An 18,470-nucleotide genomic window follows, 5' to 3' on the forward strand; every position below is an offset into this window, starting at 1 on the left:
GCTGAGTAGGTCTGAAGCTACTCTGAAACTGCACAAAATTATTTTGTAGCCGCTCTGCGATCCTTTCGCTCGCACTACTGCTAAGCTAAAATACACTCCCAGTGGCATAGCATTTGCACGGCTGCTAAAAACTGCTAGCGAGCGATCAACTCGGAATGACCACCATTGTGTGTAGAATTTTGATAAAAATAATGTATTTATTCCATTTTAGATTAAGGCTGTAACATAACAAAATGTGGACAAAGTGAAGCGCTATGAATGCTTTCCGGGTGCACTGTATATCACTGCTGTGTATATCTTATTCTGTATGATTTGAAATATCTATAAATAAACAGTCAGATGATAAGAGCTGTTAATTCCACGTTGGAACTTACTTTGGATTCATAATTTAATAATTCATATGTATGAGAACTGCATATATGTATCAGCTACCTAATTTGTAAGTCTGACATAATATATTTACGGGTGTAGTACTTGTGACTGGCGGTCTCCTGACCGCCGGTCACCTTACCGACGCCGGGATCCCGGCAGCATAACGACGCCGGGATCCCGGCGGGGAGGGGCGAGTGCAGCAAGCCCCTTGCGGGCTCGCTGCGCTCGCCACGCTGCGGGCTCGGTGGCGACCTGCGGTCGCCACGGGTTCTATTCCCACTCTATGGGTGTCGTGGACACCCACGAGTGGAAATAGTCCCTGTTGGTCGGCATGCCGACCATCGGGATAGTGAGCTGTCGGGCTCACGGAGGAGGTCATGTGACTGTCGGTCAGCTGACCGGCGGTCACATGAATACCACCCATATTTACAGATATATGATAAATGTATATTATAAAATATACATATATTATTATTATTGAAGAGTCCCCTTTTCAATAATTGGCACCCCAGACATTAATATAAAAATATAATATAATAGAAGATTCCTCAACAAATCCCCGTTTTTCCCAACTCTGCCCACCGCCTGTCAATCAGGCAGAGGCATTCGTATATCTGTGCCGTGATCACAGGACCCATTCTGCACACATGCGATCCTTACTGAATTAGCCCGTGTAAGATAAAAGGGTCTATTCATAAAGAAAATAAAAATGGATTTGTTACTTATCACTATACATCGTATTGGTTCAATGCGATGTATAGCTGTTATTAGTAAAAATTCATTTATAATCACCCTTCATGCAAAGCGATGAGGTGTCCTGTGTTCCAGCAATGCTCTCTTCTCTGGCGGTCTCCCTCTGAGGTCTTGATGTCAGCCGGCTGGTCCTTCTGTGCATGTGTCACCAGCTGACCTCCCGGAAGGCTGCAGTGGCTAATGGGAGGTCAGGGGGCAGAGCCAGTGCCGGGTGTGGACAGAGCTTCCCTGCAGTATCTGCACCATGGTTCAAGTTGTGCCATCCTGAGATGGCGAACCTGAACACCATGCAGATGCGGAAAGCAGAGCTCCTTCATGAATCGCACTCACCATACTAAAGTATGGTGATGCGATTCTGCCGTGGAACAAGGGTGCCACTGGAGAAGTCAGGGACTTCTCCAAGGTAACCTGCTCCATGAATAGCAGGAAGCAGAGAAAAGCCCTGTTTTCCGCAAAACAGGATTTTTCTCTGCTTTATGACCTGACCCCAAATAGTTATGTTTTCAGACTGAAGTGCACTGCCTCGAATGAAATCGGATGCTTGCAGACTGAAGTGCAATATGTAGAATAAAGCAGGTGATTGCAGTCTGCAGTGCACAGGGCAGAATGATTGCTGGTGTTTCAGTCTGGAGGTTACAGTGAAGAATTAATGCTACTGCCTAGGGTCACAGGTCGGCTGCCACCTTCCACACCACCGTTGGCCAACCCGCAGCTCTTGACCCGCATGCGGCTCTTTCTATCTCCGCATGCGGCTCGTAAGCTCCCGCGGCACCTCCTGCTGCCCTAGTCTGCAGTGCCCGGTACCGGCCTGTGAGCCAATCAGAGCTTGCGGACCGGCAGCCAATCAGAAGTCTTACCTGCCAGTCTGCAAACTCTGATTGGCTCACACACCGGCACCTGTTTAGAGAAAATCAACGCCACCGGAGAGTGGAGAATGAGGGTCAGGAGAGGCGCACGCAGCGCTCTCCTCCCCTTACAAGCAGCAGACTGAGCAGCAGACTGAGCAGAGCAGCAGTGCGGTGGTGAGCAGTACTTGGGGGGTCGCAGTGTGGGGACATGTGTATATTACACTAGGGGCATATCTGGCACTGGGGGGACGTGTTTCTGGCACTGGGGGCATATCTGGCACTGGGGGGACATGTGTTTCTGGCACTTGGGGCATATTTGGCACTGGGGGCATATCTGGTATTGGGGAGATGTGTAGCTAGCAGTGGGGGCATATCTGGCCCTGGTGGGACATGTGTATCTGGCACTGGGGACATATCTGGCACTGGGGACATATCTGGTAATGGGGACATATCTGGCACTGGGGGGACATGTGTGTATCTTACACTGGGGGCATATTTGGCACTGGGGAGATGTGTATCAGGCAGTGGGGGCATATCTGGCACTATGGGGACATATATGTATCTGGCACTGTGGGGGCATATATGTATCTGGCACTGTGGAGGAATATATGTATCTGGCACTGTGGAGGAATATATGTATTTGGTACTGTGGAGGCACCCTTTTTTTGGTGTTTTTATATGTATGTGGCACTGTACAGGAGCTGTATTTGTATGTGGCACTGTACAACATGACTAAAAACAGGATTTTAATACCTACCGGTAAATCCTATTCTCCTAGTCCGTAGAGGATGCTGGGGTCCATTTCATGACCATGGGGTATAGACGGTTCCACAGGGCACTTTAAGACTTTTCAAGGGTGTGAACTGGCTCCTCCCTCTATGCCCCTCCTCCAGACCTCAGTTATAGGAACTGTGCCCAGGGAGAAGGACATTTCGAGGAAAGGATTTACATTTATACTAACGGTGAGAATCATACCAGCTCACACCTCAACCATGCCGCTCAACATGGCATTCAACATAACACACGCCAACAGGCATGAACCATATACAGCAACATGCTGAAAACAAATGTAACACAACTTGTGTAACTAACTGAACAAAACTGCAGGTAAAGTACGCAATGGGTCGGGCGCCCAGCATCCTCTACGGACTAGGAGAAAAGGTCATAACCCCATTTTCTCATACGTCCTAGAGGATGCTGGGGTCCATTTCATGACCATGGGGTTTATACCAAAGCTCTAGTATGGGCGGGAGAGTGCGGATGACCCTGCAGCACCGATTGACCAAACTTGAGGTCCTCATAGGCCAAAGTGTCAAACTTATAAAATTTAGCAAAAGTGTTTGACCCTGACCAAGTAACTGCTCTGCAAAGTTGTAATGCCGAGACCCCCCGGGAAGCCACCCAGGACGAGCCCACCTTCCTAGTAGAATGGACCCTCACAGACTTCGGCAAGGGCAAACCAGCCAAAGAATGAGCGTGCTGAATCGTACCACTGATCCTGCGCGCAATGGTCTGCTTGGAAGCAGGACACCCAATCTTGTTGGGAGCACACAGGACAAACAGAGCCTCTGTTTTCCGTATCCGAGCTGTTCTAGTGACATAAATCTTCAAAGTCCTAACCACATCTAGAGACTTTGACTCAGTGAACATGTCAGTAGCCACTGGCACCACAATAGGTCGATTTATGTGGAAGGATGAAACTACCTTAGGAAGAAAATGTTGGCGAGTTCCTAACTCCACCCTATCTTCATGGAAGATCAGGTAAGGGCTCTTGTGAGACAAAGCCCCCAACTCAGACACCCGCCTTGCGGATGCCAAGGCTAAAAACATCACCACTTTCCAAGTGAGAAACTTCAACTCTATCTCCTGTAGAGGTTCAAACCAACTCGATTGAAGGAACTGCAACATCACATTAAGGTCCCATGGTGCCAATGGAGGCACAAATGGAGGCTGGATGTACAAAACCCCTTTCACGAAGGTCTGAACTTCTGGAAGAGAAGCCAATTGTTTTTGAAAGAAAAATTATAAGGCCGAAATCTGGACCTTGATTGACCCCAATCTATGGCCCGCATCCACACCAGCCTGCACAAAATCGTGAAAACGTCCCAACTCAAACTCTTCCGTAGGAGCCTTCTAGGATTCACACCAAGACACATATTTTCTCCAAATACGGTGGTAATGTTTAGATGACCTTTAGTGACCTGAATAAGAGTGGGGCTGACGTCCTTTGGAATACCCTTTCGGGCTAGGATCCGACTCTCAACAGCCATGCCGTCAAACGTAGCCGCGGTAAGTCTTGATACACACACGGCCCCTGCTGTAGTAGGTCCTCTTGAGGAGGAAGAGGCCGAGGATCTTCTATGAGCAACTCCCGAAGATCTGGAAACCAAGCCCTCCTTGGCCAGTCTGGGGCAATGACGATTGCTCAAACTCTTGTTCTACTTATTATTTTGCGAACTTTTGGAATCAGTGGAAGTGGAGGGAAAACATATACCGACCAAAACACCCACTGGGTCACCAGTGCATACACTGCTATTGCTTGAGGGTCTCTTGACCTGGAACAATATCTCTGAAGCTTCTTGTTTAGACGAGATGCCATCATGTCTACTTGAGGAACTCTCCAAAGACTTGTCACCTCTGCAAAGACTTCTTGGTGGAGGCCCCACTCTCCTGGATGGAGATCATGTTTGCTGAAGAAGTCTGCATCCCAGTTGTCCACTCCTGGAATGAAAATTGCTGACAGAGCTCTAACATGTCTTCTGCCCAGAGGAGAAACCTTGTCACCTCTGCCATTGCCGCTCTGCTTTTCGTTCCGCCTTGCCTGTTTATGTACGCAACTGCTGTTACATTGTCCAACTGGATCTGCACGGGATGATCTTGAAGAAGATGTACCGCTTGTAGAAGGCCACTGTAAATGGCTCTCAATTCCAGAACGTTTATGTGAAGGCAGGCTTCCTGACTTGACCATTTTCCTTGGAAGCTTTCCCCCTGTGTGACAGCTCCCCAGCCTTGGAGACATGCATCCGTGGTTATCAGGACCCAGTCGTAAATCACAAACCTGCGTCCCTCTAGTAGGTGAGAACTGTGTAGCCACCACAGGAGAATAATCCTTGCTTTGGGGGACAGGATTATTTTCCGGTGCATGTGTAGGTGGGATCCAAACCACTTGTCCAACAGGTCTCACTGGAATACTCTGGCATGAAATCGGCCAAACTGTATGGCCTTGTAGACCGCTACCATTTTCCCCAACAACCGAATGCATTGAGGGATCGACACGCTTGCTGGTTTCAATATTTGTTTTACCATTTTCTGGATTTCCAGAGCCTTTTCCACTGGAAGAAATACTCTCCATACTTCTGTGTCCAGAATCATCCCTAAAAAGTACAATCTTGTCGTCGGTTCCAACTGAAACTTTGGAAAATTCATGATCCAACCGTGTTGTTGGAGTATTGACAGGGAGAGTGCGATGTTCCGCACCAACTGTTCCCTGGATCTCACTTTTATCAGGAGATCGTCCAGATAACGAATTATATTGACTCCTATTTGACGAAGGAGGACCATCAACTCCGCCATCACCTTGGTGAATACCCTCGGTGCTGTGGAGAGTCCGAACGGCAACGTCTGGAACTGGTAATGGCAATCCTGTACTGCGAATCTCAGATAAGCTTGGTGAGGAGGATAAATGGGAACATGCAAGTAAGCATCCTTTATGTCTACTGACACCATGAAGTCCCCCTCCTCCAGACTGGAAATCCCTACCCTCAGGGATTCCATCTTGAACTTGAACCGTTTCAGGTAGAGATTCAGATTTTTCAGGTTTAAAATTGGTCTAACCGAGCCGTCCGGCTTCGGAACTATGAAGGGGCTTGAATAAAAACCTTCTCCTTGCTGTGACAAGGGTACCAGGACAATGACCTGATCCTGACATCATTTTTGAATTGCCGTTGTTACTGTCTCTCTTTCTGGAAGAGAAGCTGGCTAGGTTGATTTGAAAAATCGGCATGGGGGGACATCTTGAAACTCTAGTTTGTACCCATGGGACACTATTTGTAAGACCCATGGGTCCAGGCCAGATTGAATCCAGATTTGGCTGAAAAGTTTCAGACGTGCCCCCACCCGAGCGGACTCCCGCAAGGGAGCCCCAGAGTCATGCTGCAGATTTGGCAGGAGCAGGGGTTGACTTCTGCTCCTGGGATATCTTTAAGAAGGGAAAATGAGGGAAAGGTATGTCTTCTGCACCAGAAATTTTTGGTTTTTACACTAAAAAGATCCCCAAATTAAATTGTATCTTGAAAAATTTGCATTAATTTGTAGGGGTTGCCGCCATAGACAATAAGAATGAAGAGCAACATTGGGCAGAAAAGATTGTCTCTTTGTTGGCGCCAACAAAGAGACAATCTTTTCTGTCCAATGTTGCTCTTCTGCTCCTTGGATCCTGGAGACGCTGCGGACCTCTCTCCTTTTCCCCTTCCCCTACCTGCAAAGAAGGGGAAACCTTTAGCCTTTTTGTATTTGTTGGGCCAAAAGGACTGCATGTGAGAGTGATGTGTCTTTTTTGCTGGTGCAGGAGCAGAAGGCAAGAATGTCGACTTACCTGTGGTAGCCGCCAAGACTAACGCATCCATCCCATCACCAAACAAGTCCTCACCTTTATACGGGAGAGCCTCCATATTTATTTTGGAATCTCCATCAGCATTCCACTGGCGAATCCACAACGCCCTCCGAGCCGAAACTGCCATGGTAGCGGTTCTTGATCCTAAGAGACCAATATATTTCATGGTTTCTAGTACGTACGCAGCAGCGTCTTTGATATGACCTAATGTTAGGAGTATCTCGTCTCCATGTATTGTGTCAATGTCTAATGACAAGTTTTCTGACCACTTTTCAATAGCACTACTCACCCATGCACAGGCAATGGTAGGCCTGAGTAGTTTCCCATTGGCCACATCAATAGATCACCTCACTCACTTGCGGTGTGTTGGCTCCTTAAGTGAAGCCATTCCAGGCGCAGGGAGAAACACCTTTTCTCTTTTATGTCAGGGCCATGTCTAAAATGCGGAGTGACTCCCACCTTTTGGAAAAAGGTAAGCTGCCTGAATTCCTTTTGGGAATCTGACATTTCTTTTCAGGTTAAATCAGACTCCCTCCAAGAGACTGTTCAACTCCTGAGGTGGAGGGAAAATTACATTATTTCTTTACGAAAGTAAACCCTCTCCTTGTGGTAAAAGAGGGGGCTTCGTAACTTCTAACACCTCCTTTATAGCTAAAACATGTTTTGAATGCTTTTTGCTAACTTAGGACCTATTCCCCTGGAATCACTAGTGTCGACACAGGAATCAGAGTCCGTGTCGGTATCAGTTTGTACTACTTGTGCAAATTTGTATGTGACCCAGAGGGGTCCCTGTGGATGAAAGGTAGAACTATTAAAAATCACATCTTCAACAGATTATATTCAGTTTTCTGTATGAGATTCAGTAGTGATTTACACTATCATGTAACCTTTCACCCAGTCAGGCTCTTGGTGTCATATTATACCTCTGTGTCTCTAACATGTCTCCCACAGAGGAAGAGTTCCCTGCCACAGACATGTCACACATGTGCACAACCACACCACAGACACTCTTGGACTTATAGGCCTAAGGGACACAGATAGGATTTGCCAGTTCACAACCCAGCACCAGTAACACAATGTCTGTGAACACAAAATGCCCACTGACATGCAGCGCTTTTATAATGCTAATCACACAATTATATAGCTGCAAATTCACTGTGGCCCCCCCTGTTTTGCACCCTGATACTTGTTCAGTAGTGTCAGAGGACCAGCGTTGTCTCTGCAGCCTGAGGAGAGAGAGAAAATGGCGCTGAACAGTGTGCTGGCTGACTGAGGAGGAAGCTCCACTCTTCAATGGCGTGTTTCTCCTCAGCTTTAATGAGGTAATTTTTTTATACTGGCGGGGGTAGGACTGTGCCTCAGCAACTTATGCCCCTTATTTATGCCAGTTTCCATAGGTTTCATGCTGCCCAGGGCGCCCCCCCCCTGCGCCCTGCATCTTGCAGTGCCTGTGTATGTGTGGGCAACATGGCGCACTGCGCTTTTGCCAGCCGCACGGTACCTTTAGCCGTCACTTTCTTGATTGAAGATCTGTCTTCTAACACTCACCTGTCTTCTGACTTCTGGCTCTGTGAGGGGGGTGAAGGCGTGCTGTGGGAGTGAGCATCTAGGCAAGGCTAGCGTTCAGTTCCCTTCAGGACCTAATGGTGTCCTGTCAGCCAGAAGCAGAGCCATGAAACTCTTTAGGAAGTTGGTTCCTACTTCTGCCCCCTCAGTCCCATGAAGCAGGGAGACTGTTGCCAGCAGTTCTCCCTGAAAATAAAAAGCCTAACATAAGTCTTTTCAGAGAAACTCAGTAGAGCTCCTCTGGAGTGTATCCACTCTGCCTGGGCACATTTCTACAACTGAGGTCTGGAGGAGGGGCATAGAGGGAGGAGCCAGTTCACACCCTTGAAAAGTCTTAAAGCGCCCATGGCTCCTGCGGAACCGTCTATACCCCATGGTCATTAAATGGACCCCAGCATCCTCTAGGACGTATGAGAAAATGGGGTTATGATGACACAAGGTCATACTGCTACAAACGTCAAACCGAAAGGTGTGCACATAAAAATGGGGTGTGGCTTTGTGACAACTATGCCATGCCCCCATTTTTGCTTGCGCGCCTTTGGCGTGCGCATGATATGGCTCTTACCAGGGGCGTATCTACCCATTGGCCGGGATGGCACTCGCCAGGGGCGCCAGCCAAGGTGGGGCGCCAACCAGTGGTGCCACCCATGGCCATGTGGTAGATTTGTTTTGTAGATGCTGCGGTATCACCTGTCTCCCGCCCCCCAAGGCAGTTCCATCCTCACCCGCAGTGAATTCCGTAACCGACCGTAGCAGCAACTGTTCCTGATGCCGGTGTCCGGCACTGCACCTCACTACAATCAAGAAACTGTGCATAAACTACAGCTCCCAGCAGCCCTGCTATTTGCTGGGAGCCGTAGTTTATGCAGAGTTTTTCGACTGTAGTGCGGTGCAGTGCCGGATGGACACCGGCATCAGGAACAGTGGCTGCTGCCTGCTGTGGTCAGTGCTGAGCGTCACTGCAGGTGAGGAACTGCCCGGAGGGGAGGGGGGTGGGACAAAAGATGCCTCTACAAAGTGAAAAAAAAAATAATAATAATATTATATATGTATATCTATTTTGTGGATATTCGGCACTTAGTAAAAATATTATTAGCTCCCGGGCTAGGGTGACCTCCTTGCATAATAATATAGCCTTGTATGGTCCCTTGTGTGAGGTGTGCACCTTCCTGACACACAAAAAGACACAGGCGGAACTCCATGGACTTGTATATAAATATAAATATATATAAATATATTAGTGCAAATACAGTATCATGGATCCCAACGTTTCAACACCACGCAGGGTGTTTTTTTTAACCACATTGTTTACTTGAAAAAAACACCCTGCGTGGTGTTGAAACGTTGGAATATATATATATATAAGTCCAAACAGACTGTACTCTCACTTTAATCCACACACCGGCTGTGGTGACGTTCTCAAAGCCATAAAAATCCTTTCTTGCCTCCAAATGCAGTGTACTGTAGGTAGAGAGGACACTCACCAGGCTTTAGCACTTAAAAGTTTGAAGTTTATTTCATCATATTAAAATTGATGTTCAATGTTTTCGGCCCTCAGCAGAGCCTTTTTCAAGACCACATCCGTGCACCACGGCACCCAAACAATAAATACTACTCCTCATCATTAAACCAATTATCCATGTCAGACGCCACCGGAAGTGATGTCACATTAGTTATTAGAATGAATCACATTCATATGAACTGTTTATGCTCAATTATAGAAACCAGGTAACATTTAGACACACCTCCGTGTGCCCCTGGTGCCACCTGCCTTTGGATTAACTTAAAAGCAAGCCTCCAGATCCGCTCGCGGCAGCCGCATCGCAGACCCCCACTTCCGGTAATCTGGCGACAGTAAGTATTGTCTGACCACGCCCCTATTTCAAATATGGGGGGCGCCAATCCCTTACTTTGCTAGGGGTGCTCGGACTCCCAGATACACCCCTGGCTCTTACCCTTGACTACAGATCTTTTCTGGCTCTTTGCCACTGACTGGTTGGCCACCCCTGCACTACACAGCTCTGCTGAAGCCGCGGCCGCACTGACAAATTTATAATAAAGTATCTTTAGGATAATTTACACCAGGCCTAATTTTTTTATTAATAAATATTTTTTACACAAAAAAAACTTTTTTTAAGATGGCGCCATTACTTACGGGCCAGTGCTCTGGACTTGCCCCCCCAGGCTAAAAGTTGCCAGCCAGCCCCTGTCTTTCAGCCTGGAGCATACTTACCTACTCTTCCAGAATGGCCGGGAGGCTCCCGAAAATCGGGTGACCCTCCCGGCCCCCCGGAAGAGCAGGCAAGTCTCCCAGAATCTCAGGGGTCCCCCTGCCCGTCCGCCCACTTAGTGTGTAAAGTGGGCGATCCGGGCAGTTGATGACGCGATTCTTGCTGAATCGCGTCATCATAGCCACGCCCCCTGCAGTGTAATGCCGGGGATCGCGGCATTACAGAGCGGGGGGCGTGGTTTAAAGGATGTACCGCCAAAACTCCGCCCCCGTCCCGCCTCCGGCCCACCTCCTCCCCACGTCACAGCCCTCCCCTGCCCATTTGCTGAGCCGACCTGGCTGCTCTCTCCCGCAGAGAGCAGCCAGAATGTCGACAAGTATGGTCTGGAGTCTACAGTGCAGAATGAATGCTGGTGGTTTCAGTCTGGAGATTACAGTGCAGAAAGAATGCTGGTGTTTTCAGTCTCAAGCTTGTATTGAATGAAAAGGTGCCAGTAAGTTAATATCAACTAAGTACTGAATTAACAGGTGTGAGACACAAGAAAACATACTGTATAGACAAACACACATATTTCTGCATTGTAAAGCAACATATTGTAACTATCATAATTACCCTTTCATCTACTACAGATATGGACAATTGAACTATCTCTGCGATTTGTACCAAGATGTCTATATCTTCTTGTCAACATTTTGAGCACGTCAAAGTGTTGACATTTAAAATCTAGTAACAGCTTATAGTGGTATTTTAGGTCAACAATGACAATGTGGACAGCCATGATGCAGATTGTAACATGAGTGTGCGGTGTGGGCCCCCCTGGACTCTAGAGGCCTGTGTACGTCCATGCCCTCATAGCAAATTTGTGACAGGGCATGCTGGGGTGTGTAGTTTCACAACAGCTGGAGAGCTACAGGTTGGCCATGCCTGCCCTAATGTAATCCTAGATGTTTATATTTTACACAGTATTGTATGTCAAAATTGGGACCATATCAAACTGATGAAATATAGGTTACTGCACATAGTTTAACCTGCTGTCAAAATATAGGAAGGTTGTCAGTCAAAACAGTCTATTTTGACTATTACATTTTGACCATTTTGGCATTATGGGAGGAACTTCAGGCCCTCATTCTGAGTTGTTCGCTCACAAGCTGCTTTTAGCAGCATTGCACACGCTAAGCCGCCGCCCTCTGGGAGTGAATCTTAGCTTAGCAAAATTGCTAACGAAAGTTTCGCAATATTGCGAAAAGACTTCTCTGTGCAGTTTCTGAGTAGCTCGAGACTTACTCTTCCAGTGCGATCAGTTCAGTGCTTGTCGTTCCTGGTTTGACGTCACAAACACACCCAGCGTTCGCCCAGACACTCCTCCGTTTCTCCAGCCACTCCCGCGTTTTTCACAGAAACGGTAGAGTTTTTACACACACTCCCATAAAACGGCCAGTTTCCGCCCAGAAACACCCACTTCCTGTCAATCACACTCCGATCTCCAGAACAAAGAAAAAACCTCGTAATGCCGTGAGTAAAATACCAATCTTCATAGCAAATTTACTTGGCGCAGTCGCAGTGCGAACATTGCGCATGCGCAATTAGCGAAAAATCGCTGCGATGCGAAGAAAATTACTGAGCGAACAACTCGGAATGACCACCTCAGTTGGGAATCAGGTTTAGCGAGGTAAAAAACCTTAGGTACCTCGTGCCCAGTTTTGGATTACCGTGGGTATCAGGAGTACGCATACCTGTGGTAATCCAATTAAAAAATGTTCACATGGGTTTCAGAGCTGCGATGATAGATTTAGGAAACATCAGATTTACTCTGGGGATGCGTGAATTTCTATAGAAATCACCATGACTCATTTTCTGTCCTGCAATTGAATTGCAAAACCCAGTGGCTGCTGGAATATCCCTGCACTGTTTTGTTTTTTAATTTACCACCATTAATTGATTTCTCCCTATGACTATATCAAGATTAAGACGATGGGATAAATTTACTAAGGTGGGAGTTTTTTTTTAGAACTGGTGATGTTGCCCATAGCAATCAACCAGATTCTATCTATTATCTTCTAGAAGCAGCTAGATTGGTGTTAAGTACTGTAGAATCTGATTGGTTGCTATGGGCAACATCAGCAGTTCTGAAAAAACTTCCACCTTAGTAAATTTACCCCATTGTTTATATTTTGTCCATGTCCACATTTTGACTATGTCTATATTTTGGTTGTATTCATTTTGACCCTATAAACATTTTGTCCTGTCTATATATTCATTTTCTACATTGCGGAACATTCAATTATCCAAGGTGTGTACAGCATAGGTAAAGTTCCAGGTTAAATGGATGGAGCTATTCAATTGTTCTGCATTGTCCCCATGTAGTAAACCTGTGCAGACATGTGGTAACTCATAGGTTCCATGTTAAGTGCCAGAAACTATGAGTTTCCCTGCACTTTAAGCCCCAGAATGTACATTTATGTAGATTTTTTTTCTTGTAGCTCCTGAGGCTGCAAGGAAAAATCTATGTTGTTAAGTGCACCCTCTAAAGCTTAATGCACAGGGTTAGAGCCTTAGTTGAATGGCTGAACAATTAGCTGTGGGGTAAACACAGCTACTAATTGAATCTACTCCCTTATGTCCAAGGCTACGTTATATCTCTGTCGACGTTTTGGTATTCTGCTTGTAAATACTGTACTTTCTGACTTTGGGGTCTATTCAGTGCATGTCGGATACTCTCCGACGGAGAGGATCTGACAATGCAGTATTCAATTTGCGGCCAAATCCGACTGGTTTTGCCTGTTTTTGACAATACCAATCCAACTTTTAAAGTTTTTAAAGTTGGATTGACATTGTCGAAAACGTGACTAAAACCTGTGGATCCGCGGCTAATCTGCTGATCCACGTGTTTTATGACAAGTAGGAATTGCCGACAAGTCAGAAAAATGGCAGTACCATTGAATAAGTCGAATCATGATTCGACCTAAAAAAGTCGGAAACTGCCGTCTCTCCGGCTAGACGGCAGTTCCGACTTCAATTGAAATGACCCCTTGGTGTCTATATTATGACTGTCTATATGTGCAATATCAACATAATATGCCACACCCCTTACAAAAACATGAACTGTAAATATAGTCCTTTGGAATATCCTGTGCACCCCTCCTGGTTATGCCAATATATTAAGCTGTATCTGCTGTCACCCCAGGTGAATATCTGAAACCCTAATGAAGTCGGATATGGGTCATTAGGTCGACACCACTTAGGTCGACAGTCATTAGGTCGACCACTATTGGTCGACGTGCATTAGGTCAATGGGGTCATTAGGTCGACATGCACTAGGTCGACAGGTCAAAAGGTCGACATGAGTTTTTTAAATATTTTTGGTGTCGTTTTCTTTGTAAAGTGACCATGAACCCCGATTAGTGCACCGCGTCCCCTCGCATGGCTTACTTTGCTCGCCTTGCTTCGGGCAAGGTGCCTCGCTTTGCTACCGCTGTGCTCGGCACAGGTTACTATTCCCAATCGTAGTCCACGTGGATCGGAAAGTGTGAAAAAGTCAGATTTTTTTTTTTTAAAAACCCTCATGTCGACATTTTGACATGTCGACCTCATAGATGTCGACCTAATGACCCTGTTGACTTAGTTACCCTGTCGACCTAATGCTTGCCGACCAATAGTGGTGTCGACCTAATGACGGATTTACAGCTGTCCGCTGACTGAGGGATTTTTTGCAGCTCAGCGTACACATGCAATCACACACTTACATGGCAAATATACATTCCCCTTGGCCAGCAACTATCTGTTTGCAGGATAACAATTTTAGCAGCCCAGCAATCAGGTCTGAATTAGTCCCAATATGTCTACAAGCACATACAGTACAGTATGGAACATGTTTTTGTCTGCTCTTACTGTAAGTCAGTGTGTGGTGATCACCAGATCACCAGACAATAGCTGCTAATGGGTCACATCATGTGAAATAGAGGACTACCCTCATTAAAATGTGGCTGCTGCTCTCCTCTCTGTATATACATTCTCTTTCACCTGCGTTTTAATTAGAGATGTGAGGGTTCGGTTTAACTTGTATTTACTCGGGGCTCAAAACGGCATCTTATTGGATCACGCATTTTGGATAGCCAATAAGCAAAACCCGAAATACCCGAGTAAAACCGAACCCACTAATCTGTACTTTTAATATAAGACAATCTTCATACAGTATGTAGATTTCCATTATACTTTTTAAATTACCCTCTGCATTTACATCTCAACCCATCTGCCCATAGCTGATGTTTTCTTGCCCATTGATGTGGTCTAACAGTTTGGTGGCCTCTAATGTGCTTGTAGAACAACATAATGCTTGATATTAGAGCACAGTTTCCCGATAAGTAAATCTGAAATTTCTGTAAACCAAACACACCCAAATTTCTCCATTTCTGTCTGAAGTGATTGCCATATAGGGGGTAATTCAGACCTGATCGCTCGCTAGCTGTTTTTTGCAGTCCTGCGTTCGCATAGTCGCCGCCCACCGAAGAGTGTATTTTAGCTGTGCAAGTGTGCGATCGCATGTGCAGCCGAACAGTACAAAAAGATCTTGTGCATTTTCTGAGTAGCCCAGGACTTACTCAGCTGCTGCGATCACTTCAGCCTGTCCAGGACCGAAATTGACGTCAGACACCCGCCCTGCAAATGCTTGGGAATGCCTGCGTTTTTCCAACCACTCCCTGAAAACGGTCAGTTGCCACCCACAAATGTCATCTTACTGTCAATCTCCTTGCATTCGGCTGTGCAAATGGATTCTTCGTAAAACCCATCGCAACGATCCGATTTGATCTGTGCGACGCGCCTGCACATTTGTGGTGCATACGCATGTGCAATTCTGACCTTATCGCAGCGCTGAATAAAACACTAGCGAGCGATCAGGTCTGAATTACCCCCATAGTAAACAACACATTCCAGTGGCCACCATACAGTACACGGCAGGGTCGGACTGGCCCACAGGGGTACCAGGGAAACCACCGGTAGGCCCCATTGCCTGAGGACCCAATCCTTCCTCTACGGATCAGGTTCAAGACTGTGCACTTGTATTGTACATGGTAGATATGTTGCATTACACTGCACTAAACTATTGTGTATTTCAAGCCTCAGTGGACAGTGGCCACACCCCCTTGATAGGATGGCCACACCCCTAAGTATGGGCCCCTATCACTGCATTCCCCCGGTGGGCCCTTCATGCCCCAGTCCGACACTGGTACACGGTGTATTCCAGTGACCGCTATATAGTACACCCTACATCTCTCCATACAGAACACTCTGCATCCCAATGACTACCATACTGTAAACAGAGCATTCCAGGGGTGCCATATAGTACAGAGTTACTGAATGCTGGTGAAACACTGGGATGGTGGGTGGGGTAGAGTGTAGTTGTTTGGATTGGATAATGAACAAGGGTGAAAGACTGGGATGGAGGTGTGAGGTGTAGTTTCAGGTTGAGTATCCCATATCCATATATTCCGAAATACGGAATATTCCGAAATACGGACTTTTTTGAGTGAGAGTGAGATAGTGAAATCTTTGTTTTTTGATGGCTCAGTGTACACAAACTTTGTTTAATACACAAAGTTATTAATAATATTGTATTAAATGACCTTCAGGCTGTGTATACAAGGTGTATATGAAACATAATTGAATTGTGTGAATGTAGACACACTTTGTTTAATGCACAAAGTTATAAAAAATATTGGCAAAAATTACCTTCAGGCTGTGTGTATAAGGTGTATATGTAACATAAATGCATTCTGTGCTTAGATTTAGGTCCCATCACCATGATATCTCATTATGGTATGCATTTATTCCAAAATACGGAAAAATCCGTTATCCAAAATACCTCTGGTCCCAAGCGTTTTGGATAAGGGATACTCAACCTGTATTAGAATAATGGATATTGGTGGAACACTGGGGCAGGGTATGTAAAGCATCTATTTTATCTAGGTTTCAAATTATAATTTGATACATTTTGGTGGTAAAAACATAAATCCACTCACTTGTTTTGCAAATTGTAAAATAAATGAATGTGACATGAAAAGTCAGGGATGCCATCCAGGGTGTAAGACCAAGGGAGTTACCATATAACTACTCCATCAGCACCTGCATTTGCTTGCCTGGAAAGGCATATTGTAGCCAAGAAATCCACTTAAGAATCACCAACCACTTTCTTAGGATATGTCTGGCTCTAAGGTTTCTGATGCCATCACCCCCTTTTTGGTGCTGTGACATTACATGTACAGGTGTGGGGGGTGGGGATGGTCCGTGTTCACAAGAAAACCTAAGAAAAAAAGAAAACATAAAATAATAACAAAATGAGTCACTTATCGACCAACTGAAGAAGTGGTTGAGCTGTGCAATGTTGTAAGATTCCAAATAAGTGACAGACATTCTGTTTTTATTATTTTATGTTTTTCTTTTTACTTTTAATTGATTCACATTTTTATGTTTTTATATTTATCATCTGACTTTTTAGTGTCAACAGCCTAGTTAAATGTAATTTATTTTGTTTTATTAAATTAGCCATTACCTGTTATAGGAACTGAAGAGGTCCAAGACATATTTGTACCTTATATACTGTTTCATTTATAATAAAATATATTTATTTTCCATCTAAACTACTGTAGTGGACAATTCCCCTTTCTTTTGTGCACATTCCATTTAGGAAGCTGCATTCATCTCCTCGGCTGCAGTCTTTAGATGCTATGGCACCAGCCATTTCTACTTTGACCTATTAAAACAGGGCTGGCCAAACCGGTCCTCGAGATCTACCAACAGTGCATGTTTTCCAGGCCTCCTGGAGGTCTGTAGAATTGTCAGTTAGGAATGAATGCATCACATCTTAATTAGTAATAAGAAAGTGTAAACTGGCGCTTATGTGTTTCTCCAATATTAATAATGACTGTGGATCAATTTCAATGAAAATAGCATAAAATTTATTACCTATACATCATAAACTAAAAAACTAAAAACATCCTGAACATATATATCCGATATAAAATTGAGGCATATATGGAGCTGAGAAATGTTTAAAGGTGGCTGCTTTCAGTGTCCACAAAAGGATCCCGGACTAAGTGCCTTGTGCAAAGTTCTCTGGTGAGAGGAAATGTGTACAGCTGGTTTTACCCGTGTTGATGGAGGCTTCCAGAGGTGTGGAGATTTTTCAGCAAGCAAGCTGTAGCAATGGAACAACCTGGGTCTCTCCCATCAATGCTGTACAGATGATATTCCTCAGAGTTCAAAAAAGGCAGGTTTGAAAGTCCATATCTGGATCCGTCTTGAAAGTGGAACACTTGTAATAGTCGTCGCAGCTTCAACACTTAACGCGTTTCCCTAGGTTAGGTCACCTAGCTTCATCAGAAGTATGGCTCCATCTGATTTTTGGGATCTATTTATACCCCATTTAATGACCTGATGCCCCACAGGTGTGATGTAAAAATAGTCAATCATCCACAGTCATGCTAAAAATACAGAAATTCTATAGATAGTATACTCATAATATACATAGAAAAGATTGGGAGGCAAACCCACATGAAAAAGAACTTTAAGAAACAGCAAATCAATGAAATAAATCTCTATGATCAAGAGGGTCAGAGGTCAATGTAGTCACATGACTCACCCCCTGTTTATTATGGACAACCGCTTTTAATCAGATGCATTAATTCCAGAAACTTCCCTTCCCCAATTACTGGGATGGTAGTGTCCCCATAATGAATATAAAACTTACATGACTATCCCCAAGCTGATATATGGAGATGGGGAAGTTTTTCTCCGGGGCTCCGTATAGCGCTGTGCGTTCCTTCCGGGTCACGTGACAGGCGGCGTCACGTGCAAAAAGCTTTACTAGGGCGCCCTGGTTGCTGAGCAACTCATGCGTGTATCCGCGTGGTGTGCAATGCGTGACGCCGCTGTCACGTGATCGGAACTCCGGAGAAAGCATATTTGTGATGCTGGTTGCCAAGTGACCTGAACGTGCACCAGCGTGGTGTACGTAACTATCAATCCGCTGTCATACAACCAAAGGCTTCCAATTATGTAGCTACAACATATATTCCCACTGATGGGCTAATC

The sequence above is a fragment of the Pseudophryne corroboree genome, chromosome 10 (assembly GCF_028390025.1).
Source record: "Pseudophryne corroboree isolate aPseCor3 chromosome 10, aPseCor3.hap2, whole genome shotgun sequence".
Lineage (NCBI taxonomy): Eukaryota > Metazoa > Chordata > Amphibia > Anura > Myobatrachidae > Pseudophryne > Pseudophryne corroboree.